Source organism: Acromyrmex echinatior, chromosome 11 (assembly GCF_024713525.1).
Source record: "Acromyrmex echinatior isolate Ae372 chromosome 11, ASM2471352v2, whole genome shotgun sequence".
In the NCBI taxonomy this organism is placed as follows: domain Eukaryota; kingdom Metazoa; phylum Arthropoda; class Insecta; order Hymenoptera; family Formicidae; genus Acromyrmex; species Acromyrmex echinatior.
The window spans coordinates 7887217-7912249 of NC_141862.1; the positions used below are offsets into that span (position 1 = coordinate 7887217).

Sequence of the window (25033 nt, forward strand, 5' to 3'; positions counted from 1 at the left end):
CGCTCGCACGCCACCAACGCCAACGCTCATTCGCTCACTCGCTGGTACACGTGAAGATATGATCCGTGTGTGCGCACATAATGTGTAGGTACACGCATCTACCAGGTTTACATGTATACGATACGGGATACTTGTGTGCGTGCTACATCGTGCGCACTTGACCACCCACCCGTCCACCCATTTAGGAAACTAGGAGTCATTTTATCACGTCAGGTATAGCGATCTCGAGTCGTTGCCTGGAAGAAAGGAATCTTTACGATCGCGAACTTCGTGACTCCACTGAGAGACTCTTTCTGAAAGGAAGAATATCTCACGCTTAATAATTCCGCGCTTGCGATATAAATAGATTTAGACTTTCTTCTGATTTGTTTTGTCATATCTGACTCGTACAATTTAACTATTTAATAATCGTGAATTTTCGCGTTTAATATAAAAATTTAAAAGGTATCTGGAGAAAGAAAATTTTCCGCGTGTCACTTCGGGATCGGTGAGCTTACGAGGGGTTTACGAGAGTGTACATGACTATCGCGTTAGAGGGAGGTGACGGGAGGAGGGAAAGAAGGCTATGCGGGTCGGGGTCGAGTCATGCATATCGATGTCGACGTGCATGAATTTTTCATACTCTCCTACGATTTTGAAAGCCGCTCGGTCGCTCGTAAATCCATAAATTCGCCCTACTTGACAGCGAACAAGCTGATGCTGAGAAGAAGTCACCGATGTGCAATATTTGTGATTCGATCTTATGTAAAATTAGAAACAAAATTTTGACGCAAGCGTGTAGGGTCGAGATATCAATGAAATCAGAAAAGTAGAAAGTTAAGAATTCGTAAATGTCAAATGTTAAAACTTTGCTGAAAAAGAATTGGATAATAGTTACCAAATGATGAGTAAAATGTGCGAATCAAACATTCTATTAATAGGACTAGGAATAATTTTATTTTCTTGAATATTTAGTATTGTCAAACAGTTATTATTTATGATAATACTTTACCCATCATTTGGTAGCTATTGCCACACTCATTTCCAGTGTCCGATTTAATTAGTTTTTAACATAAGCTTTATTTTTTAACTACCGTACAAACAAGGGAGTGCAAAATTAGTAATTCGATATACACAAATTAATAAGTCACATTATCTCCAGAGGATCGAAAACATTGAGGAATTAGTTATATAAATTTCATTTAAAATCCAGTTTAGCTGTTGAGAAGTGAAGGAATATCTTAAGACTAAACTCGTGCGGAAAGTTTCCGGGAGTACGCGGAATAATCCATCTATAGAGTTTACGACGGGGTTAACGCTTGAGAGAGATACCGCCTACGTGGTGCGTCCTCTCCACCGATCGCAGTCAGCGCGGTGTCGTCCATTGATAGTTCCCAATAGAGAAAAAAAAAAATACGCTTGCTCGTGGGGCTCGCGCCACGCAAGAGAAAATGGAAAGGAGAATGAAAGGAGACGTTGGCGGAAAAGGTGGTGGAGGAGGAACGGAGGGGGAGGAGGAAGGAGCGTGGTGCGTGGGGGAGGAGGAGGGGGAGGTGAACGAGGGAAGCGAGGAGTGAAAGATATTGGTAATCGAGGAATCCGGGAACTCAGAACCGTTCGAACGGTTGCCGCTGCCGCAGACGCAAGGTCGTTGTCCTTGGGGGATCAACGACCCCTCGACGAGAGGGTGTCGTGGTGGGGGTATCGCGTTCGTCCGCGCTCGCCTCCCCGACGCCGCCGCCGACGTCTGGACATAAGGGCGCCCCCAGGTTGTGCTGTGTTAGAGCTGGGGTTAGAATCAGCCGATAGAGCCGCCACGGTGGTCTGAGTTAACGATTAACCCCGGCTCGATGACTCTTCTTCCTTCCCCTCTAGATTCCGAGTGTCATATGGAAATGCAAATCCAGTTCACTTATTGATAGCGTATTAATAGTTAAATAATAGAGATCCAGCTGATTTGCCATGTTGATGTTGAAGACGTTAACACGACGTCAAAATGACGATAAATATCGTCAGCTTGTTTGCTAGTCGATAGATAGATGAGCTATTTCCTAGAATACGATTGAAAGTATGTAGGAAGAAAAATAGAATCGAGGCAGGAGAGATTAAGAAAGATATTAGCTAGATATGAAAATACTAAAAATTTATCGGAGATTATTGCTCTTCAATAGAGACTAAGTGCCATGGAAAATCTTCGGTTTATTATTTCTGAAATTTTTAGCGAGATTACTCTCTTTTTTCTAGGAGCGATAACGATTTTCTTCCTGGGTTGGAGCCTTTTGCTCCAATCTCTCAGACGGAATTTTTTGTACGTAAGAATTCAAATGTCAGTAGATAGTATCAGTAGAAAGAGACGAGACTTGTGAAACACTCAGTAATCGCCGTCGGGTACGACTGGCCCTTAGAGATCAGGAATAAGGATCGGTTACGTGTACCAAACACAGAAGAGGGACAAGGAGATCAAAGAAAGAGTTTTGAAAGGCAGTTCAAGGGGATAGAGAGTCCGAGTGGTATGAAGAAACCGAGGAGGAGGGTTGGAAAGTTTTATCTTCGGGCCAGAGAGGATACGGCGTAACCACCTGTTGGGGTGGCGGCGGCGGCTCGGCTCTTCTTTGTGACTGTTTATTTTCGGCCGCGAGTTAATTTCGAATATCCTGCGGCTTCTGCGGGTTGATAGCGTGCGCCGGAATGTAGGCTCTCTCGCACAAAGGGGGAGAGGCGGGACAGGGGAGAAGGGGATGATGAAGTACAAATAGCGAGAATAGAATACACGCAAGACGAAGCGCCGGTTACAGAGCGTTCCAGAAACTTACGTCACTCAGTCTGGCTCTTTCATGAATTTGGAGAAGAGTCTCTATATAATAGTCACCATAGTCACCGGATAGAAGAGACATTGTATCTCGACAATGAATAGAATAAATTCAATATTAATAACACAATGGAGAGAAAAAGGTGTCATTCTGATTCAAATCAAGATGTTCCAGATGGGGGAGTTCGGTTCAATCGCGATTCGAATCATACAGAATCCCCGATATCATGGCCCGTCATGTTAACGAAGCGAGAGAAGCGCGCGGGGCGGTTCGGGCCGACGACGTCCTTTCGCGGTCTCGCCGGAAGGACTCGCCGGTGTTACGCTCGACGAAGGCGCGTGAGAGCGCAGGACGATCGAGCAGGGGAAGAACGGGCGTGGATCCTGAGCTGGACACGGAACGCGGAGCGGAGCGGAGCGGAGTAGAGCAGAACAGAGCAGGGCAAGCCAGGCCAGGGAGCAATGTCCCTTCGGAGTCATCATCCCCTTCCTCGCTATCGCGCGTATACTCGCGACGCGAGGTATGCACGCCGTTACTCGCCTCCGCGCCCGCGTGTTCTCTTTCTCTTTCTCTTTCTCTTTCTCTTTCTCTTTCTCTTTCTCTTTCTCTTTCTCTTTCTCTTTCTCGACGCGGCGCTTGCTCGCTTTTTATGGAAGAGCCGTAAGCCGGGATCTCTTCCACGAGAGGTTTTTCTGAGAGAGAGTGAGTGAGAGAGAGAGAGAGAGAGAGAGAGAGAGAGTTTTCCGTCGCTTCGTTTAATCTCTCCACCCCGCGCCAACAATCACGTATATAGAACGGTTGGAGATTTTCTTTTGTAAGTCGTAATTAGGGTGGTAAATAATCATAATGCAGGATTGTATGGAATTATCTTTTTTTGAAGATAAAGAAATATGTAACTCTTAGTATCCACGATTGGTTTATTTGTATCCTGCACATTTCTTTTTTTTTTCGAAAATTAGAAGCATCAAATTATTAGTTATAACATTTATATATTAGGTGTTGGAATTAATTCGTAGCGTTTTTAATGAAAGAATGTTATTTATTTCACATGAGCATTAAAAAATACATTAATGAAAGTACTTCCCATCACTTGTAAAACGCTACGAATTAATTCCAACACCTAATATAATTGTTTGAAAACACAATCTTATAAATACTTTTTAGATGTTAAAGTATATCAGACACTTATAATTTTGATATATTTCCTTGATGTAATATTCGCAATAAAATTATTTACAGGTTTTAAGACGCTCATCTGCATCAAATTATTGAGATCTTTCTAAGATGTTTATGAACATCAATATTATTAAATTGCTCGTCAATTTAATTTGATATTACTACTCTATTAAAAACGCGTTTCAAGAAACTGAAAATTAATTAAATTTGATGCGCAGTTAGCAGAATGCAATATAAATTCACACTGAATTATTAGTACTAAAGATCTAACTTGATCATGTAGGACTTTCATTTTCTATTTATTGTGTACTTATATTATGGTCTCAACAGATATTTGATTTAATATTGTTTCATATACATATTTGTTAAAGTGATGAAAATTAACTGAAACATGAATGACTTATCGTGTGTACTAAGGTATACTGTATATTAATTTTTGTTTATCATTTTCTTAGCGCGTTATCGTTTAATTGTTGAAATATAAGAGGAACGAATATTTATTAGTTACAGTTTTCTCTACGGAATATTTCTCTGGAAACAATCTTTTCGCGACTGTTTTTTTTTTATTCCGAGTGAGTCATCCGTGACGATCGCATCGAGTGACGATTGCGTGATCCGCAGGAGCGAGCGAAGCGAAATGAAAGGAGAACCGACGCACCATTTCCTTCTGCAGTCGCGGTTTCTCGGAATATCCCTTGCGGTCACGACGGTACAGATAAGGATATCTTGGTATATGAGGTGCGCAATGCCTCGAATCGTCGGGACGTCAGGAAACTCGCCGGGAACTGGTATCTCTCGTTCTTTCTATTCACTGTGACCTCAAAACCCTATGTTGGGCCAAAACCTCAGAAGGGCTGCACAGTGCTGGCACCATTGAACGTGCTACCAGTCTCAGCCAAAAAAAAAAGAAATATCGTTCACGCCTCTTTGGGGTGTAGTCTGATAAGATAACCGTGTGTGTGCATACGTAGCGTGGCGTTAAGGCGAATTTACATGGTTCGCTCTTGATGATCCTCGACTTGATGACTCATCTCTGTCAACATATTCGATGAAAAAATTTTTGTTTCGAAATGACATCGGCATTTGTAGAAATTGAAGATTGGTATTTTCCGATCATTTGAAACTACAAAGACGCTCTACGGATTTCTCAAATCGTAGAAACCCATCAGAAGAGAGGGAGATACGATTAGATCGTTTTAAGAGTTCAAATATTATCAGAATGATTATTTAAGACGACTTTAACCAAACATCGATTAAGTTAATCTCTTTAACTTATCAGGAAATAATGCTTGCATTAATTTTTTTCTTATATGAAAAAAGATTAAGAAATCAATACAATACAATAAATTGTGCAGTTAGAAATTTTGTCTAAGCAGTTCTACCGGTTGAATTAATCGCCGATTAAACTAATCGAAAGTTTGATCGAATTCGTCCTTATGTTCATTTTTGCAAATGTAGATTAACTTTAATCTCGACCCAAGTCATTTTTACTTTCCTCTAGTTCTAAGAGTTGGAAGAAAGCAAAGATCAAGATAATCCGAGATTAAAATTTTATCTACATTATGATAGAATTGGACTGCGAACGTTGCAGCGCACGGCTTCCGATATGCTGATCTCCATGTTTAATTGCTCTGCATGATCGGTGTCATTGACACTCCGTGTCGTCGAGAGATCGCCATTGGATCGCTGGTCGATTCGAAGAGAATTCAAACACGGCACAGTAAAGAGGTTAAGACGACACTTAACCCCCCCGGTCGCATATGGTTCCCAGTTGGAACGAACGGCACTGGCGGTGTGTCGTAACACACGAACCTTATGTGTACACTAATTAGGACCATTGAGGAAGAAGACGGAGAGAAGACATTCGATATATAGGACGTCATCCGTTAGCTCATCGCTAGCGGCACGCGGTGTGTTGCGCGACGCATTAACATTTAACATTAACACTAACCCGTTCCTCCTACTAGGTCTCCTCGTGTTCCCCTCTACTAGTTCCTACCTCCTTCCTTTGCCGTTACAGCGATTGATATCATTTTCACAATATCAATCAAGTTCTCTCTTGGTAGTTGGAAATCCGAGTGACATCCGTTTCTCGTTTCAATGTAAGAATTTAAACGTGAAAACGTTTTGTTTTTATTTCAAGTTCCTTCATTTTCCGATGCTCTGCTTGTTTTGTATATTTAATACTATATATTAATTATGTATTTTAAAGATGTACGAATTATTTGAATACAAATCGAATCAAATCAGATAAGATTCGATTCGAGGTTAGAATTTGAAGATATGATTCGAATTCGAAAATTTCGAATATACAAATCAATATATACAAATATTATACTTTATTGCTAAGAAATTAATAAGTGATTAAATTATTTTGTTTCTTTTAAGTAACGATTATCTTTGATTAAAGAATATTTTCCCGATAATAATTAAAATATATTTACTGCAAAATTGAGAAAAATTCATTATTATGTTTTGAAAACAAGAATTTATTTTCTTTTGAAAAATATTTTATAAAATTGATCGAAGAAGTGGATCAAAATTATTTTATTTTAGTAATCTTGATTGAAATATTAAATTAAGAATCTTCTCTCTCACACAAAATATATTTTAAATAAATTTGATGTTTGTGATGGTTCTATGATAGATTTGAAATATTTGAAACAAGTAATTATTTTTTGCGTACAGTAAGTATTTTTCTGTTGTAAGAAGATATAAAATCATATTTCCCATTAATAAGTCAAATAGATACAAATCTTTTATTATCTACATATTTAAATTCAACTTAACAATAATTATGTTGCTAATTAAAAATTATATATTTGAACGATTCGATCGAAATCGATTCAGAGAAAGCCTGTCGATTCGATTCAATTCGAATTCGAATAAAGAAACAAAGTGCAATTCGATTAAGCGTTAAAAGAATCTTGATTCGTACATATCTAATGTATTTACATATTATTCAGATTTCTCGTGAGAATACAGCTCTCAACCTCTCTCTTTCTCTTCTGCACTCATTTCACGTTTGTTTGCACTCTTTGGCGCGTCGCCACGGCTCGTTAATTTTCCGGAAATGCAACCGAACACACTGTTGTAAGCGTGCATTTGTCACGAGGTGCGCCACCCTCGTTGGGGCCCCACCTCGACCTGTCAGCCTCTAATCCCGATTTGCGAATAACAAATGTAAATTTTTTCACGGATCCGCAAGTGCGCAGCTTGTTTCCGGATGAATGCGACATTGCTGGACGACTCGTGGAAATACTCGATAGTCGCCACTCCATTCGCTTTACTTTGTTTTCTTCCTTTATTCGATTCTCGAGAAAGAAAGAACTATTTTCACCGCGATTCTTGACACTTCGATAAGAGGTTTGTTATTTGTAGCATTTTCTGAAGTAAATAATGTTTCATACTTTCGCCTGTATCTTCACGCGCTTATGTGTAGAGATATATTATCGCAGATATACTAGAGACTATTACTGTCTTTCCTATATTATTTTAACAAGATTCGTTTTGTATCATCATTAAGAAAAAGAAACAAGAATTATTAACCCTTCGGAGTTAATGCCAATTTGTATACAATTACTGACGTTGGATTTGTAAGATCCATTTAATTTAAATGTTAATTAAAAGACATTAATTAATTTCATTCAAACAATTAAAATTAAATAATTTGTATAAAAAAGAATAAATGTCCACTAAATGGGTTGCCACAAAACTGGAAATCAGGGAATCATCAGGGAAATTGGAGAACAGTTAGGGAATTTTGTAAAATTTTCTAGAAAATTAAAATTTTTGAAGAAATTCGATATAAATACATCGTATAAATTCATCGTATTCAATATACATACGTATTAATATTTTCGAATACCACCGACTTAACAGTTACAAATGTAAGCAGTGTGTCAGCAATTAATAGTAATTTACACTGCTACGTTAAATTGATCTCTCAACAAAATTTTTAACAGTTTTATAAATCAGAATGAAAATATAAGAAATTTCAAAATATTGAAAGTCGAAGAAAAATATGTCTGAAAATCAGGGAAAAATTATAGATTTTTAGGATGAGGAATTTGTGGCAACTCTGCAAATATATTTTAATAAAGAATAATGTGAGAGAGAGTTTACAGATGTATTTAAAAAAAAATTGAATTGTTTGACATTTTTGACAGAGAGACTTATAATTGAGTAGCTCCAATATAAACTCATCATCAACTCCAGAGAGTTAAGAATCGTTTTAAGAATCAAGAGGAGTAGAGATGAGATAAGGAGATACATTCGAATAAAATTTCCGATGCCTCGAGCAAAGTCGGGATATCAAAGAAATTGGAAAAGAGATAAAGATGGAACATTTTAGATTTTTATGGCGGATTAAAAATAATATGATTGATCTATCCTTCAAATTAAATCGATCGTGTTTTTTCGGACGCCAGTCAGAAAAACGGAGGCGCGTTTCGAAGTACGAAAGGATCGTTCCATGGCGTACATATAACGGGGAGCCGCGCTGGAAGGCAAGGAGTCGGACAAGGCAAGACGCGAAAGAAGGCTTGGCTCTTTCTCCTTCTCTCTCTCTCTCTCTCTCTTTCTTTCTCTTTCTTCCGAGTTCGAGGCAAAGTCGCGTCGGCAGTCGCCACGGCCGTTTCTCAACCCTTTCGCGGTTACGTCACGTTAAAAAAGCTATTTGGGGTCAACACCCCGCGCTACAGCGACACGTGTAGTACTCCTTGGATTCCCCAGTCCCCCCATTTCCTCATCGCTCCGCGGCGTGGCGGCCCTCCACCCCGCGGTAACGCGAAGACAGCCCTCTCTCCCTCCTTCTCCTCCGCGCGCGCAAGCAATGACGCCATTGCTGTCACTTCCCTCCCACCGTCTCACTCGCCTACTCTAAGTATTCCTTCTACTCTCGCCGAGGTTTCTAAGCTTCCTAGACGCGCCAGGGCCAGAAGCCCAGTTCTAGACGGGCGCGCGTAGCTCCGGGCACCGAAGATCGCCGATAGGGTTGTTACCAAACTGTATTGGTAAAAAAACCTCATACATATTTTCATCATAAAAAATTCTCTAATACATATACATGTTACATGCATACATGAAAGAAATAAAAATACATATTTTACATAGAGTAAATGAGGAAACTCTAAATTAAATCGTAATGTCGAAACATTAACCCTCCAGCAAATCAGGCATAATGATCAAGTTTGTGCAACATATAGCAAGCTCTCTTGCGACAGAGGAAATGAAAGATGGAGAAACAGGACGGATTGGGAAAGGGATATAAGACGGGGAGAGAAGAGGGAAAGGCAAAGCAGCCCCGAGCGATACAGCCCTGGCCGTGGGCGCAACGAAAGAGTGGTAGGAGAGTCGCACACAGCCGAGTTTCTCGAGGAACGAGCGAATGAGAGCGCACGCTCTGCGCGAGCTAGAACTAGCTAGAGTTTCGCTAGAGCGGAGCCAAGGACACTAGATGATCAGCAACAGTAGTCGCAAGAGTCAAACGACAGCGGCGGAGGCGGAGGCGGAGGCAGAGGCAGAGGTGGTGGCGATGGAGCGGCGGCGGCGGCGGCGGCGGCGGCGACGGCGACGGCGGCGTCAGAGATGGTGGTGATTCCCCTTTACCCCGACCCACGCCGTCTACGTGCTCGTTCATCCCCAGACCTCCTCTCTCCTCTTGCCCCTCGATATTACCATCGTCGTCCTCACCCCCTCCACCACCGCCGTCGCCGCCACCGCCGCTGCCCCGAGAGTCTCTCTCCGCAGCTTCCCCTTCCAGATACTTTTTTTTGTCCGACTGTACGCCACTCTCGCGTCCATCGCGACAAGGCGGCCGCTTCGGTGCCTTTTTATCAGTTGGCCGAAAAGATCTCGCGAGGATCTTGCCGCCCTGCGTGTTCGCACTCACTTGAGATAGAGAGAGAGAGAAAGAGAGAGCAACCCTCGGGCATGCTGCGAGAATACAAATATATAAATACATTGCATGTATATATGTATATCGCTCTACAGCTCCCCCTTGCATTCGTCTGGTCGCGCGAAATGGCACGAACGTCCCGTTAAACGCGACTGCCAAGGGGTAGAGGGGCAGAACGAAGGAGACAAGGGGGAGGGCAGGAGAGAAAGAGAGAGAGAGAGAGAGAGAGAGAGAGAGAGAAATACAGTCGTGGAGTGCGGGCGACGTGAAGTCGCGGTAGCGCATTTGCGACGCGAGGCACGGATATCGGGGTGAAGAACGTGTTGCGGTCCTGTTGCCAGCGTAGCAATTTCGCCAGTGGTACGACGCGGGAACTATATTCAGGGTTACTCGATTGCCTTTATCAACAACTTTGTGAGACTAGGATCTCGGATGGGTGAAGAGGAATTCATTGCTTCGGAGTAAAGTATCACCAGCGGGCAAAATTTCAACTGGTAGGAGATTTGCTGTCGAACACGCAACAGTGGTCGGGTAGGTTGGCATACAACTTGAGGTTGTTTCGTTGCGAAGTGACCTCGTGGCGTCGTCATCGACGGCGGCGGCGGCGGCGGCGGCAGCGGTGGCGGTGGCGGTGGCGACGGATAGCAAGAGAGAAAAAGAGAGATCGAGATAGAGTGATGGACGCGGTTCGCCGCCGCCGCCTGGTAGAAAAAAGTGCGCAGGCGCGCGAATCGCGCTCTGCTACCCGCGACGACACCACCGCACCGCACACCTTCCCTTCACTTCTTTCCTGCCCTCGTCTGCGTTCCGCACTCGCGAATTTCCTGTCCCGCGGCCAGGGGAGGAGGTGGCGGGGGAGTCGCCTCGTCGCATCCCTCTCCACGTGCATCCCCGCGATGTTCGTGGCCGGTCCATCCCCACCCTCTTTCCTCTTCGCAGGAAAGGACTTTGGTCTCCGTTGCTCTCGTCCTCCGCCTTGACCCTCGCCCCCATACCCACCCGAAATGGTCAGCACTTTCGCGACCAAGGATGAAGTTTCTCGGTAAGCGAGTCGACTCGACTGATAGTTTGTCGCGGGAATCAATTTCAAGGTCAAAGAGTAATTTAGGGAATACTCGGGAACACGGGGAACCCGCCCTGTATATGCTTTAGTTTCAACGATGATATTATTTGCGCGATGGTTAATATTCGCACACGATTTATCCACCCTTTTTATTACCACGTACACTCTTCTCTTTGAGAATTATCGAAGATTATGCGCAGCGTTAACTTGTGAAGAGTTGAAGACTAGAGATTGCGCGGAAACGAGGGGAGGAGGGTGTGTTGAAAAAAAAGAAGCTCGTGATACGATGGGTATCGTGGGCGGAGAGGGGGAGCAAGGTGGGGGCGAGTGCGGTCGTCTCTCCGGATCTGAAAGCGTGAGAACAAAGGGGCGAAAGCAAGTGCCCTTTTTCGAGGGTGATCGAGGGTGAGGGCCAAAGTAGAACGGAACAGAAGCGAGATGTGGTTCACAAGTCTCGTGAACGTGAAACGAGGACAAGACGACTCGAGACGTGCAATAAGAATGCGAGAGGAAACGAGAGAGAGAGAGAGAGAGCGAGAGAGAGCGAGAAAGAGAGTCGTTCGTTCCTTGCGGGGGCTGACGCGAGGAAGAAGCAACATATGGAGAGGGTGAAGCGAGGGATAGAGGGGAGTTTCACATTCGCGACGGAGAACGGCGCGTCGCGTCGCGTCGTCACACGAGCGAGAGACGGAGACGGACGAGAAAAGAGAGAAAGAGAGAGAGAGAGAGAGAGAGAGAGAGAGAGAGAGAGAGACCAGTAGTAGCGAGAAGGACGTGCTGCGTAGGGTGCGGGGGTGGGGGGAGGCTCGCCAGGGTAGAGAGCGCGAGGGTGTAGTGGGGGAGCTCTGAGCTCTCTGTTGGCTCGTTTCGTCGCGTTGCGTCGCGTCGCGTCGCGTCTCTAGGTGGCGGTGGTGGTACAAGTTTGCGCTCTTCGGCTTTTGCCGCTTGCGGGAGGTTGCGAAGCGCACGCGGCCGACTCCTCGACTTCGGAGCTGAAACTCGGTTCGGCTCGAATCGGCTGTCGTCGGCACGGTGGTTCGTACGATTGAACGAGGGCGCGCGACTACGAGCGAGGAAGCGAGGTAGCGATTAGCGAGGTAGTGAATTCGTTCGTCGTACATTCATTCGTTGGTTGGTTCGGGCGGGTGTGTGTCGCGCTCGCTCGCTCGCTCGCTCGCTGCGTCGCGGTTGCGGTGCAGCCACGACCCACGACGACGGTGAAGGGTACTGCGAGTTGGAAGACACGTCCGTGGCTGCTGCTGGCAGTGCTGGCTAGGCGGGCGTAGGCGAGGTTCCGTGACGGCCGTTCGGTGGCGCAGCAGAAATTCCCCGGCACGGCACGGCGGCGCACGGCTCGCGTACGGGTTGGTCAACAGCGTGGTGTGCGTGCGCTTACCGTCTCGCTCTTGCTCGCTCTCGCACACGGCCGAGACGCGTATGTGTGCGTGTGTATATGTGTATACGTAGCTGTGCTACGTATATCGCTCGGCCGCGCCGTACGTATACGTATCTGCCCCGAGAGAGTCCGTCCGCGCCTCTGACTTGCTGACATGGCGTCCTAGTGCTGCGCACGGGCCAAGTTGCACATCCTTACACACGCACACACACACGCGCGCGCGCGCGCGCGCCACGGATCTCCGCTCCACTTTCTCACCCTGTGTCGTCGTCGTCGTCGTCGTTGTCGTCGTTGTCGACTGTCGTCATCCTCGGTTCAACGGCGAGGATGCCAAGGTAAGTGTGAGTGCTGCGCATCGTGACGCCCGCGTCTAAACGATAACCAGGCGGTACGTTCTATCTTTGACGAGCACCTTCCCGTTCTCATCGCTCTTTTCTCTTCGTGTCGTGTCGTGTTGTGTTGTCACGTTTGCTATCCCTTTCGTCATTCGAAAAAAAAAATCGCAAATAGAAGAGAACCGAGGTGTGCCCACGCGTTCGATTGTCGTCTTCGTCAGGACCGGGGACAGTCAGGGACGGTGTCGTTAAGCTCAAGAAATATGTGAATCGGACCATCAGGTAGGGTCGTTGCCATCGCGAGCCACCCTCGCGAAATCGATATATATTGTCATCGCGACTAGACGGATCTTTCTCTCGTTTCCTCCCTCACAAGACACGTATACATCTCTTTTGCGCGCGCCCTCCTCTCCTCATCAGCCTTCTCTCTTTCTTCGCTTCCATGCCATTCTCCCTCTTTTTGCACCCTCCCTCCGTCCCTGCATTCGACCCTTGTACCCATCTCTCGGTTCTTCATTTTCTTCCACCTCGGCTGGATAGCTGGATTCCATCCGTTCGTGTGGTGTATGTGTGCGCGCGTGTTCTCAGTGTGGTGCTCGGCTCAGCCCCGCGAGTGCCCGCGAATGTATGGTCGCGCTCGCGCGCGTGTCTGTGTACACGTGCGCATGTATGTGCGTGTATCGCCGCGCGCGCGCGTTCCTACGTGGCTGCTTCGGAAGGGTTAACAGCGGCGAATCGGCGGGGCAGAACGGAAGAGGTTAGTTTCGAGGTAGTTTCTTTTCCACGAAGCGAAACCATGATATAGAAAGAGGTCTCTCCTTTCCTTCCTCCCTCTCTCCACCCTCGAGGAAGAGAGAGAGAAAGAGAGAGAGAGAGTGAGACGGAGAACGCCGGGACGAGGGTACTACGTGGCTTATCGGCGCATCGACGGGCGGCGTGCTTCTCGACGTGGATTTTTCGCTCGGGAGAGGGTTGCGTAAATCCTTCCCCCCTTTCTCCCCCTACGTGCCTCTACCCTACCCTCCCATTACTCTCCCCTTACCCGTCACCGCTCCCCTCGGACGTGTCGCGCGGTCGGCTACGGCGCTGCCCATAGGCGCCGATACGCCCCGGGGTGTCGAGGCCGACTTCAGCCTGCTCGCTTCGGTAGAGTTCGGTCGTCTTCGGCTCCTTCCGTCTGTCCCTCCGTCCGTCCGTCCGTCCGCCGGGCATCCTCCCCCTCGCTCACTGCCAGTCGTCAGTTCAGTTCAGTTGAGCTCATTGAAGCCGCGTGCGTGCGTGCGTGTACTTCGTGCTGCTCCGTTCAAAGTTTTCTTTCCTCGCGATCGACGTTTCTCCATTTTTACGATTTACCTCGCGTCCTTGTTCTGTTTCCCTCAACGTCCTATAAAACGTCGCGACAAACAGGTGAGCCTCGGACGACCACAAAGCTGGATTTCAATCTCGGAGCACGTGTCTCCTTAAGTCTCTTTGGCGTTCTGTGCTCCTACTTTTCCTCGAAAGGAAGTTTCACGGGAGAAAGAGAGACAGAGAACGAAAGAGAGAGAGGAGGGAATTGACGTTGATGCTGAGTCGTGCCGGTAATTAAGTCGATCGACACAACTTTGTGGTGTGATAACGAGAATTGTGCAACCTGTGTGCGTCCCTCTCCGCGCGCGCGCGCGCCCTCTGAAAAGGAGGCGCTGGCTGTGGATGCGCGACGTCAGTCAGTGTTCGTGAGTCACGTCGGTGTGTGGGTGAGTTTTTGTACTTTGTATGCTTGAGTGCGTGCGTGCGTCGCAGTGCCGTGTCTCGTGATTTTTCCCGGCGAATTTTTCAAGCGAGGAAAAAAAATCCGTCGTAATATTTTTACGGCAGGGAAATGTGTGAGATGTGCGAATTACGTCCGTTTCCACCAATGTAGATTTAAAAATTTTATATCGTTTCAACTTTCTCTTCACATATTTTTCTATTTCCTAAAAAAAGACGAGTTACAGCTGAATCCAGATTTAAGTTAATTTACATTGATAGAAACGAATATTAAAAACAGAATTGTTCAAACTATGAGAGGAATTGTTTTATGACCCTCTCTAAGTTTCTACCAATGTAGATTAATTTTAATCTTGCAGGATAAACTTATTTTTTATCTTTTTTTAGTTTTAAGAATTACGAGTGTTTCTAAATTAATTTTAATCTCGGTTTAATTTACTCTTTATCTTTTTCTAATTCTTAGAATTAGAAAAAGATGAAGAACTGTAATATTCGAACTGAGATTAAAATTAAACATTGGTAGGAACAGATATTAGAAAAGGATAAATAATAAATTAAGTCGAGATTAAAGTTATAATCTACTTTGGTAGACATGAACATTAGTATTGCTTTAATTTGAAAATAATTTTTGTCATTTTTGATAAACATTTGATAAACACAATTATTTTAAACTTAAAGTCCAAATTTTATTGTAACAAACAGGCATTTCGCATCGAGGCACGCTGTGTCGTCCTATCCGAGTTATCTCGATACAGTTACAGGGGGATTCGTGTTATCTTGAAGATATAGACGCACTCGAGCCTCGGATTGGACTTGGCTCCGCGTTTCGCAACCCGGTGCCAAGGGCCTTCACACGAGATTTCGAGTGTTTATTCCACACACGAGGTGTCAAGGAGCTCCATTGCCACGCCTCTCTCTCTCGTTTATGGGAGAAGCGCCGATAATGACACCCCGTATATGGTTACGTAAACATCGTTTCCTTTGGAATTTTTTCATGAATATCCCGGATATCTCAAATCTTTTTAGTTCAAGGGTTCGCAATTAAATATTTCGTGTGTGTGTATGTGTGTATGTGTATAGAAATCACACACGTGTGTTGTATTTTTTCCAAACTCGTAATATCCACGATATTAATTCTACAATATTAAAAACCAGGGCTTAGTAAAATATCTGCGACTTATTTAAAATAAAAAATAAAAAATAAATTCCAAAAACTTATTTAAAGTATTAAATAAGAAATAGGTCAAAAGAAGTTATTTTAAATAGTAAATACTAAATAACTGTTTAATTTTATTTTTATTTAAAATGTATATTTTAAATAAATTTATTTGAAATTTTGAAATAAGACCGAGCCCTGTTAAAAACAAGTCATCGAATGGTTACGTTTGGCAGAAAAAGTAGCTTTGCAACTGTTGTAAAAATTTTGTGATATGATTGATTTATACATTGAGAGCCAGTGAGAAATGGAGGGCAAGTTCAATCAGATAATAAAGAATTTATAAGAGTTGTACAGTTTCCAAAGACTTATTTCTTTATTGAATTTGAGTTTGGAAGAAATGCGACACGCGTGTTTTAGGCAAATTACTTCTTTCAATTTGAAAACGTTTGAAATCAAATTTTTCTCAGATTTTTTTACGTTCGTTTTTTTTTCTTTTTTCAATATATCACTCGTTTCTGTAATTATCTAGTGAGATTAGAAGAAAAAGGGTCACGAGATATCCTTTCTATCGCACCCTCATCGTTCAAGGACTCGAATGTCTCGACTTCTTAAAAACTGTGATAGATTTGAAAATCATCGGAGCAAAGAGGACTTGGGTGACAGGAAAAGAGAAGGGTGGAGGGCTGCAATACACGCGGGCGACAAGTGCGTGCACGCAACGAAGCATCGACCGTACCCACGTGCGTTTCGATGAGAATTTACATGCGACTTCCTGCGGGCTCTCGCCCTCCCTCCTGATTAAGAGTAGCGTGACGATTTTATCGCGGTACCCGCGAGGGGTTGAAACGGCGTCAATTATGGTGGCGATGATGATGACGATGATTATGATGATGATGATGATGATGGTAGAGAAGGGAGAACGTGCGTCTATATAGACAAATAATGTACGGGGTTAATGTATATACGTTACGCATCGAATACGCCGATTTTTCAATCTTCAACTCGTCGCGAGGGTTACGAGCTTCCTGTAATTCGTTTTATCTTCTTGGAATTCTTTTATTTCCTGGAATCTCGTGATAGAATTTCGGATTAGAAAATCTTCCCCAGAATTTCTATCATAGAATTACTCAGAATAGTTTCCAATTGGAATTATTCAATTATTCCTTAGGTTTCATCATTTCAGATTTAAATCTCTGGTGCTCAATTTTGTTAAAAATAAAAATGGATATTATAGAGCGTTTGTACTTTGTTTGTATCGATTTAGATTTCTATTGTTTTCTAGGAAAATGAAATAATTTCGAATATAGTTTTATAATAATACATGCCCTATTTTCCTCATAAATCTTTTACTGTCTTTACATACTTTGTTCCTTTTAATCGTTTGAATGGAAAAATTTTTCGACTTTTGATCTTTTATATATACTTTCCGCATTATCTGATTATTCTCTTTGAATAATGCAGAGTTTGGAGTAGAAAAAAACCGGGGGTGTTCCCTGAACCGAGAAAAGGGGTTTCCGTGTATCGCGACTATAAAACGAATGGGGGTTTCCCTTTTCCTGTTCTTCCACAGTAAACTGAAATCATAGCATTACGCATCTCTCCACCGTTTCTGTTTCCTTTCGTTAATTAATGTACATTCAGTTGTACTTGGACCGTGTCAAAATCATATCGAACTCATTACTGGTAAACTTTATCTTGAAACTAATTTCTTGCACATCACGCGAATTTATATAGTATGTTCTGAGTTGCTTTTTATATCTCATTTTTTTATGATTCTTTTAATGTAAATGTAATTTTATCTCACCAAAAATGCCATCCTTTTAATTGTTTTATGGTCAGCTCTCTCTTATAAATAAATACAAGCAGTAGAAAGAAAGCAGTTTATGAAATTTAATTTAACGGCAACTATTATGCTTCCCTTCCCCTATTATCTTTTCTTTTCTTACGTATATCAATTTCTTGCAATTGCTAAGATATATCAGTTATAAGAATGTCTGAATTATTGGACAACAGTTCGCATTTTTGTCAACTCGTTAAAGTTTTGATTTTCTTTGAAAAAGATAGAGTAAATTGCGTGCATTCATACTACAAGCACGGTTATAATTGATAAACAGTAAAAAAAGATCTTAAACTATTGTCTCTTATCGGATTTTTTTTATAATTAAAGACTGATTTAATTTTCTCAAGTAGAAGCATGATATTATTTTCCACAGCGTACGTCTCTTTATATGTTAATAATTAAAAATAATATAATTAAGTATATATATTTATTACATGTACTTAATGTTAATATATCATCTGAATTATAAATAACTTTAATATATATATATATATATATATATATATATATATATATATATACAAAATTCATAAATATAAGATAATTGACACGCTTTCTTATTGACACATCATTATGTTCATTTTAAAACACTTTTTTAAAACGCAGAAAATAATGTAATATTTTATTTGACAAATGTGAAAAATTTAATTATTTATTTCTCGATAAATATATGAAGAAGTAAGCTTGCAAATATTGAATATTAATCAACTGTATCATTTTGATTATTAAATTTGAACAATTGACGATGTATAGTTCAACTAAATCCTTTTTCGTAACAGGTCACTTTTATATTCATTCCAGCAACAGAGGTATTCCGAATCTCTATGCATTCACACACACAGTTTCATGTCTCGTCCTCTTCTCCTCTCTCTAAGTCCTTGATTCAATTAGTGGATCGATTTTTTGAATGACGTCGCGTCATTCCTCGACTATTTTGTAATTGTCATATTCAGAGGGGTGTTGAATGTCCAATAATGCCCTCTCTTGCGTTTCCTCTCAACGGCAGTGGATGAAGGTCGAGGTCGGGGAGAGGCACAAGGATTTATTCGTGGGGACCGGCTCCTTCAAGCCGGCTCCCTTTGTCCTTGCATTCGCACGCAAGAAAAGAAAGAAAGGGGACTTTGCAACCCCGTTGCACTTGCGTGTGCACTTGTTCCCGTGACTACAAGCCGTGCGACTACAAGTTCGAAATGGGTGTCGCGTCCTAGTTACACCTGCTGCTGCGTTGCTCATGCTTGGCGTATAGGATCGAATTCAGGTAGTTTTCGACAAACTGAGAGAGAAAGAGCGAGTCTTATATCGGAATATTCTCGATAGTGTCCGCTGAAATTTTTATGTTTTCAAACGAACAGGGAAGTACAATTGACTGCAGCTTGTCAGAGGTTTTTGTTGGGAAACGGAAAGAAAGAAGTGAATGTAAGGGTACTGTCCATTTCTAACGGGAATCGGGATGGACATTGTCTGCAGTGTATAGGAAAACCGTTCTTGGTATAATCTCATTCTAAGAAAGAGAAGACAGAGGATATACGTTCCCAGAGAATTTTCTCGGAATATTCATAGAGTATTCTTGTTTCTTTGCTCCGCAGAGGTATAGTTAGAGATAGTTCAGAGTGGTACCTTTTAAATCTTCGAAATCTTTGAGGATTTCGTAGAAGATCGCAATGTCTGTAGAAAATAATTAAATCGCCGAAATATTTCACGTTATTTTAAATGAAAAACACGGAGAGAATTTTCTTTTAAAATTTACCCTGAAAATATGATAATTGTGGTACAATACAATATTTTAAAGATTTTTATCATGCACTTTAGTAAAATTAATCAAACTTATTTTACACTTTATTGTAGTTTTATCAATGAATGAGAGGGATTTACATTAAAACTCTTCAAAATACATTCTTGTCCCACGACTATCATATTTTCAGGATAAGAAAAAAATTCTGTCTATGTATATGTTCCTGTAGATATTCTCAGAAATTATTTTGTAGAAGATATCTTTGTATGTTCAAAGAATGTGTTTTTGTGTTATTATATATCAGGGCGAAGTTGTCAGAATAGTTAGAAAATATTCCCAGGATATGGGTTACGGACGTTGACTTTACAGACTTAATGACTAATTCGTCCAGTGTCATATCGGAGTTGTCTCCACATAAAATCAAGGGTCTCTCTCTCAGTTGCGTCCCACCGATTTCCTACGCAATTTTTCGTTCCCATAGAGCGATTCGATCCATGCACCGTTGCCCACCCCAACTCGACCGCCCCTTGTTTTTGTACCCTGGAGAGCCCCTTCGTCACATCCCCGTGTTCTTTTATTTTTTGCCTGCTCGTCGGTGCCCCGTCCTCGTACAACATTCAGTCACCGGAACCGCGACATCCTTTCGCGGATCGCCCGCGTTTCTTGCGATCCTTTTTTTTCCCTCCCCTTGACGCGCGCGCACGTCCATTGAGGTCGAGCGTCACGCACGACGGCGTCGCGAACGGCGTGAGGAAAATTCATAAAACTCCCTCAATTTTTCCCCACAATCGCTTCAATTAATCTCACGTCATCCTTAGACACTATTGTATGTTCGCAGGTTATTGAGATTTCAATAAATTTGAACTTGAAAAGAACGCTAGATGTTAAAAGAGATATTACGCGTTAATTAAAAGGAATACATAGCGAATCGGAAATATGTGTCGATGTAAGAGATTGCTACAACTTGGCACATTCTTTCCAAGCGTGTGAAATTTTTGCGTGGCTGAAAAAATTTTTGCGGGATGGGCGCCAATGCGCGCAGCGAGGTCGAGCGTCGTCATCGCCGTCGCCGGGAGGGTGGCGAGAGGGCGAGAGGGACGTCGGAGAGGGCTGGGAGATGTAGGACTGCCGGAGGCTCGAGGGGAGAGCGGGATGCGGAGCCACAAAGATGGCCGCTCGGCAGTGAGCGCGCATGAGGGGTCGACTCTCTGTGAGGGATTCTTAAATGCACCGTGTTGTTGTTGGCGGAGATAAAATCTTTTTCGTTTTACGATATACATGTATTTGTATTAAAAAAATTTCTACTAAAATATTAATAATAATTTTCTATAAAGTAGCATTTTGCGTATATGCAGAAATCAGTGCGTTTGTAAATAACTGCGAGTCGCCCTAACTAGATTAAACTTGAGGTTAATCCCGGGCGTGCGCGAGCGTGCGAATCGAGAGTATCGCGCCGCTTCTCTTCGCGAAGCTTTGAAAATGTGGGACACGACTGTGTGGCTTGACGCGGCGACCAGCAGGGCCCGCAGCTCCCCCCCCTTCCCCCCGCGCGTCGCGAAATTCTCCGTTAACTCCGCCGTACCTGGTGGCACGCCGCGGCTAACGGAATGAGCAGTACCTGTGCTGACTGACGGTGCTTCTACACACACACACACACACACACACACACACACACACACACACACACACACACATATATATATATACACACACATACACGCTGGTTCACGCGCCAGATATACAGGGTGTACCGGGAAACCCCGCCCGCCCATCCGTCCGTTCGCCCGCACCGGTGTGTACCTGAAGCGATATTTTGTCGCCGTAAACTTCATCATGTGCCCACGGAATATTCCTGTTAGTCTAAAATAAAGAATATTTTTTCGCTTCGCTTTTCGATTTAATTGCTTTGTCAAATAATAACATATAGCTCGCAACTGTTATTTGAGATATATAATTAAGAAATAATTAATTTAAATTCGATAAAAGCTTCCTACATTCTTACTCTAAAATTTTTAAGAAATAAAATTTTTAGAGTGAAATTTCACTCTTAAAGATTGAAAATTGAGCCAGTCTTTTTCAAGATTGATTAAATTTTTATTATTCTTTAGTAGAATGAAATTCTACTCCAAAGAATTTAGAGAATAATTGTTTTTAAAGAATGACAATCTCTTGATTGCGCGTCTGTTTGAGGGTTTCTTTTTTACCATCGATATGACCATCTCGAATGCGTGCATTCGTGACGCATGCAGGCGTGTGCGTCAAAGAATGTATGTATCGTCGTTCCAAGCGCATCCTGGCACTCCCCCAGTGGGTGGAAGTGTGACAGGGAACAGATATCCGAGTGCGTTCGTCCTCCTCGAATTATTATTATCGCGTAGGAAGGAAAGAAGAAGCGATCGTATTAAATGTCTTTGTAACGATTAAAATATTAAATAAAGTATTAAATATCAAACGTTAACAAAATAATGATAATTAATACAAATATATTATTGGAGAGAAATTTTTAATATTAGATGGAAAGAGATACATTTAATTGCAGAAATGATTTAGCGATTTGCAAAGAGAAATAGTTTACGATCGAGTCGACGAAAGAGTCGCTATGGCAGTCGTGTGCTATCGCATAATTGCTAATTAACGATGTAATCGCGCCGCTTACGGCCTTGCATTTTCCTTGCCCTGATTATTATAGTCGCACGAGATGAAAGAAAGAACTTTGTGCTAGAATCTAGGATCTCAAGCCAGCCCTTCGATATATTATATAGAATAAAATTCGATTTTGCGCGACAATTTTATGGTTTAAATTGCGATAGAAAAATATCTCGTCATTCTTATTTTACATCACATGACGAAATGCGGGATATATGAATATAAATCAGTGACCTTTTGGGAAGAGAGCTCGAAACTTTGGTTTCAATTTTCCTCATCGAGGAACGTATATCTATGTTTCTCTCTTTTTCTTTTATCAATTTCGACCTCGAAATTCGGCCAATCGATGCAGCAACCCTCTATTTGTAGGACGTAGCGCGTCACCTCCGGATGCGCGTCCTCGCCGCGCGATTTTCTCTCTCTCCCTTCCCCCCTTCTCCCTCGCCGCGTCAGTTTCTCCTCCTCCTCCTCCTTCTCCTCCTTATCCTCCTCCCGTGCCCCCTTCGCCCCTATCGAAGTAGCGCGAAGGCGACGAGATCGTGGCTGCGAGTCACGTAAATCGCGACTCGAGGAATCGCCGCGGATGTCGCAATCGCGGTAATATTCGTGCCGGTCTTCCTTCCCCGCGCTCGCGCGCGCGGTGGTAAGGCCGGGAGGGATGGGGGAGGGTGAGAGAGGGAGAGGGAGAGAGAGAGAGGGCGAAAAGAGAAATAAGAGGCGCGTGTTGCACCGTGACGGAATCCCGGCACGAGTGATTTCGCCGACCGGACACGTACATCCTTGAGCAGCTGACTCAGCGGAATGTTCCTCTAATCGATCCGTATCTCTCGCCTTCTTGCGAACAGCAGGAGCAGTCGAGATGAAAAAGGAAAGGATTAAGTAGAGAGAAATAAAAACTGGCTAGAGAAAAAAAGAGCGAAAGAAAAATGGAAGCGTGTTTATGAAGTCGTCGATGCATTTGGGGCCGAGATAGGAGAGACGAAAAAATTATGTTTACGTATATAAGACATGCGGTAACCTCGTGTTTTTTCTATAATTTCATTTTTCTGAGAAATATTAATTTATATTATACAAGAATAAAAAAATAAAATATATATTAAATGATTCAATCCTCGTGATTTTATTTGAAGATAATTTTATAACAGAGTTAAAGAGAATAAAAAAAAAAGAAAGAGAAGGAAGAAACGTGGAGGAGAAGGCTTCGCGCGGAACGTGATTTCTCGCCGCGAACGGACCGAAGTCAGCCGCCGGGGTCCGTTTTTGCGGAAACGCGCGGTATCCTCGCAAAGTACGCGGAAGAAGAACGCAGGCGCGAGACGGAGGAAGAGAGAGGCAACTATTTCGCTGGTCGGCGGGTACGGCCGAGCGCGGGCGAAACCGGCCGAAGCGGAGTCCGGGCTCCGAAACGCGCAGCGGTATTCACGCGGCGTGCCAGAGCGAGTGCGTGTAACGCCCGCTTGTTTGTCGTTGTTCGTTTTGTACCTCGCGCGCGGCGTGACCACTCCGTCGTTGCTGATTACGCAACGCGTGGCCATGAGAGCGCCTCGCGTTCGCGAGAATGCAGCCACACGCGCGCGTGCTCACTCGTATCGTCGCGCAGGATTGGCGGGATTATCGATATCTCGCGATGTGTTTACAACAACAAATCAGAATGCGCAAGCTTCTAAACGTCCAGGCTCCCAGTCTCGGCTATCATCGAATTTAATAGTGCTGCTGATTCCGTAACTCGATATGAAAATAATTATTACGTGCGGCATCGAATTTTTAGCTTATTCGTTACGTAGACGCGTTACGTAACGTCTCCTTCAGCCGTCTTGTTGCTATACGAACTTTTTTTTTTTTTTTTTTACCGTCAGTGTTTACCCGGAATGATATAGATAGGGTTGCAAGACGTAACAACTCGCCGGGACTAGTTGAGAATCGCTGATCTAACGCGACGTGCAGGTTCACTATGCGCGCGTGCATGCGCACGCGTGTAGGCGTGTATGGCGCGCCATGACTTGTAGGATGAGTATGCAAAGGCGTATGTCTCGTCTAGAAATTAATGTACAACCAATATTAGGCGGCGCGAACAGACCGTTTCGTCATGTGATATATAATAAATGAGTATACAGGTGTCGATAATAAGAAATATGAGAAAACGAAGAAGGATGAAAATGTGGAGAGATAGAATTGATAATTATTAACATTATTAGATCTGATAGTTAATATCATTTTCACTCGAAATACTTTTGCGAAATACTTAACCTTTTTTATTATTTAATTTTTTTTTTATTATTTAATCAAGCTCACGGAAAGTGGATTAATTGAGCAGCAGCCGTGAGATTGCAGCATGTAAGCAGTAATATGTCTATTATAGTGTGATTTTTATTTAAAGTCATTTCAACACGCGAACTGAAGAGATATTTCATTAAGCCTATCGTGATTGAATTACAAACGCGCCAGGAAGATAATAATTTTGAAATTAATAATTTATAAATATATATTCTACAAGATTATATAGTAATTTTATTTTTAGTCTAATTAACCTTGTACAATAAATATTTTGTTTTATAATCCCTATCTGCAATTATAATGTTTGTGCTGGCTCGGATGAAGCAATATCGAATTAATCTCGCGGCGTCATCGAATTCATATACTTTGGGTCTTCTTTGCACACATACACATACACACACACACACACACACACACACGCACACGCACGCACGCACGCACGCACACACTCGCGCGCGCGTGTTCCTGTAGCCGTAAAAAAGAAAAAAATTAAGGAAAGAGCAGAACAGAAAAGAAGAGGAGAGAGAAACCGGCAGAATATCACGCGAATATCGGAGCGACTAAGTAAACATGAGAGCGAAAGAGCATCCGACATTGGGTGCCGGTTTTTATTCGTGCGTTTTGCGTTTCGGAGAACGCAGTTGTGTACACTGTCATGGTCTTCATTTACGTCTGCCGACGAGTCTTTCCTTCGTCAGGTACCTTCTTCTCGCGAAAATCGAGACACCGATACTCCAACAGTGCCGGTTGCGATAAAAGAGATAATCATGTTTTTTTCGCGAAGAGTGTATATCTGATCGGTATATCTTAAACATTTAATTCACACATGATGTCGATATTTTAGGAAACACCACGGTTTAATGTGCCTACCGTTTATAATATTGATAATTAAAATGCACAATAATAAGTTCATTTAAGATGGTCTCAAAGAGATTTGTATTCTAGAGATAGGTACTCTATAAGAGAGTAGAGTTT

At 43.0% G+C, this 25033-nt stretch overlaps 1 protein-coding gene across 6 annotated transcripts in view; it reads left to right on the forward strand.

The window, feature by feature from the left end:
- The first annotated feature begins 9796 nt into the window (after positions 1-9796).
- The window catches only part of ttk (zinc finger and BTB domain-containing protein ttk), a 49309-nt gene continuing 34072 nt past the window's right edge, over positions 9797-25033 (forward strand). The window contains exon 1 of one of the 6 annotated variants that reach the window (XM_087411063.1): positions 9797-10395. The gene's annotated coding sequence lies outside the window, so the exon portion shown is untranslated. The other 5 variants (XM_087411062.1, XM_011062272.2, XM_011062273.2 and 2 more) reach the window with 5 other exon arrangements.